Source organism: Myotis davidii, unplaced genomic scaffold (assembly GCF_000327345.1).
Source record: "Myotis davidii unplaced genomic scaffold, ASM32734v1 scaffold46, whole genome shotgun sequence".
Lineage (NCBI taxonomy): Eukaryota > Metazoa > Chordata > Mammalia > Chiroptera > Vespertilionidae > Myotis > Myotis davidii.
The window spans coordinates 5,374,207-5,377,458 of NW_006383006.1; positions in this window are offsets into that span (position 1 = coordinate 5,374,207).

A 3,252-nucleotide genomic window follows, 5' to 3' on the forward strand; every position below is an offset into this window, starting at 1 on the left:
GAAAGAAGGTTTCTGGGTTTTGTTTAACTTCTATATTTGTTAAAATGTTTCAAACTGCAGGCTCAGAGGCCTGCAAGGCAGGCAGGGAACATTGGTTTCCTCCATCACTGAAGCAAGCAAGCCTCATGTTAGTTTCAAGCTGCCTGGCTGCCGGCTGCCATCTTGGCTGGCAGTTAATTTGCATATCTCCCTCATTAGCCAATGGGAAGGGTAGCGGTTGTATGCCAATTACCATGTTTCTCTTTTATTAGATTAGATGTTAATATATGCAACCAATTAAAATGTATAAATTAGTGTAAAGAAAACAAACAAAAACAAAACCACATCTTCCCACATGGAATGATGAAGGGGAAGCTATGGCCTAGCTAATTAGTGCTGTGATCACGACTGTTGTAGAGCCCAGGTGTGAGCACAGGGTGCTTTGAGAGCATATAGGAAGGCGATATGAGAGCTCTAGGAAGTCAGTGTGGTAGGTAGGAGAGAGGCCATGTTAGGAAGCTGAGTCCCGAAAAATGAAAAGCACAGAGAATAAAGGGATAGAGCATGGAGTCAGAGAAAAGTCCCGGAAGAGGACAGCAGCACATACAGCTAGAAAGATGGTGATGGCTGCCATGGGCTTGACAAGATTGAATTGATTAGAGCAGTGGTTCTCAACCTTCTGGTCCTTTAAATACAGTTCCTCATGTTGTGACCCCCAACCATAAAATTATTTTTGTTGCTACTTCATAACTGTAATGTTGCTACTGTTATGAATCGTAATGTAAATATCTGATATGCAGGATGGTCTTAGGTGACCCCTGTGAAAGGGTCATTCGACCCCCAAAGGGGTCGAGACCCACAGGTTGAGAACCACTGGACTAGAGGAACACAAATTCACATTTGGCAGTGCTATGTCTCCATGAAATAATACAATTAGAGGGCTTGTGGTTTCCTTTTTAAGTTTTTAGCTTGATTTCTTTGAAGTTAATTTTTTCACTCTTACAGAACAAATAGAACCATGTATTTACCAAATATGGGTATATCAATATATCACAGCCCACACTTTGATCTTGCAGGGAGATGAGGACACTCCTTCATTGAGATGTTGGGTCAATATTCCCTCTCCTTCAACCTGGGGAGACTTATGCAATGCCTTGCTAATAGAGTACAGCATACATAATGTGACTTCTGAGGCTAGATCATACAAGCATCCCACCTGCTTCTCTCTCTCTCAACATGCTCCTTGGTGGTTCTAACCAACAGGTAAGGAGTCTGACTACCTTGAAGCCCCCACACTAGAGAGGCCATGCAGATAGAGGTGCTCCCAGCAGGTTACTCCCTAACCGTCTAAGTCTTCCCACCCAGACATCAGACATATAAATGATCCAATCATTTCAGGCCCTAGTCTTAAAGCTGTCTCCGCTGTCTCTGCAAAGCCCTGAAGATTCATGAACAAAATACATTTCATGGTTTAAGCCACTAAGTCTTGGGTTGGTTTAATACTCAACAATAGATAACTGGTACACCATGACCTAGGTTTTGGATTTTATGCAGGTATTTGCATCCCTTTTAGTTTCTGATGGAGGCAGAATTTTTATATTCCATGTGGAGAGGAGCAAAATTGCAGGGGCCCAGCTGTGAGGTGGCTGCAGTTGTCTGAGAAAGAGATGATGGTATCTTAAGGACTTCTGTTTCTACTGAGGATGAGGAAAGCTGCAAGAAAATATCACTCCCATCCTCACAATGAGAAATAACCAAATAGTCTACAAAACCATAGCTTTTCTCGAGCCCTCAGAAAGCTGAGGTCACAAGGCAACCAAGTAAAGTTCCTCAAGGAGAGAGAGACACACATGGCCTGATTAAACTTCAGCAGAAAGAGGCGGCTCCTGCGTGAAAGAGGCGGCTGTCACACAAGCAGATAAAAAGAGCCCAACACAAATTGGACACAATTTAAAAGGCTACACGTGGGCTAGTGTGTACCTGCAGGGGACCGTTCGTACTCACAGGCAAGCTGTTTGCCACAGGCCTCCCCCGAGGTTCTGAGAAAGTGTGGGAGCAGGGCAAGAACTGGCAACGGCCTTCCTCCTTGGTGGTGCAGGCAGGTAGGAACGGATGAAGGCAGCTGCTGGGGAACGAAGACAGTCTCCGCTGCTTCCACAGTCCTTGTCTCTCAGAAGCAAAAGCCTTAAACCACTGGGGGAGGGGCCAATTCTTGCTTCCAAGGAGGAATAAAAGCCAAACTCAGCGGCTTCTGGGCTAGCGGTAAAAAGCTTCTGGAACGCAGGCAAAGGCCCATTGCTTCTGGGGAAAGAACAGAAGCAAAAGCCCTGGACCCCAAGGGAGAAGCAGGAAACTCTCTTGGGCTGAAGATTCAAGCAAAGGTCTCTGTGGGGGAGAGAGCGGGGACTCCGGCCTCCCAAACCAGCCCTAGAGAAAAGGCCGGTTCGGCTGTCACAGGGAGCAGGGGCGGAAATACCGAGAAAGCCCCTCTCCTGGAGCGCAGGAGCAGGGGACCAGCCTAAGGCAAGCGGAGCCAGGGTAACAGAGACACCACCCTCCACCCCCATGCCCTGCCCCTCCAGGAGCCTATCACCAATAGCGGTCTACCACGGTGGAGGGCAGGCATGCAGGGATGGCTGAAGGGCTGAGGGTGGAGTAGGAACCCAGAAAAACCTTCTGACACCCCAGTCCCCACTCTAAGTTTCACCACCGGAGAAACTCGAGGCCTGTGTTGCACTGAGGTAATAATGACAACAACAAAACCCAAACCCTGCCTGACTCCTAAGTAAGTTGACTCAACACTCCCCAGACCAACAAGCTGACAGGAGAGGCAAGCCCACTTCCAGGCATAAATACCTTTTACCTCGGTCTCTGCTGTTCCACACATGATGGGCATTCAGTAAAAAAATTTATGAAACACACAAAAAGGCAAGAAAGGAAAAACCACACTCCATTGTCAAAGGATAAATCCGTAGAACGAGAGTCACAGATGGACACACACTGGAACTACCAGATAGGGACTTTAACATAATAATGACCAATATGTCTAGTGGAGAAAGGTGGGCAACTTGCATAAACAGATGGGGACTTTGAGTAGAGATGTGGAGACGACAATAAAGTCAAATGGAAATGCTAGAAATAAGCCATGATATCAGAGATGAATTCCTTTAATAGGCTTTTGAATAAGTAGGCACAGCTGAGGAAAGAACCAGCGAACTTGAGAAAGGTCAATAGAAATCATCCAAACTGAAAGAGAAAGAGAAAAAGTGTGTG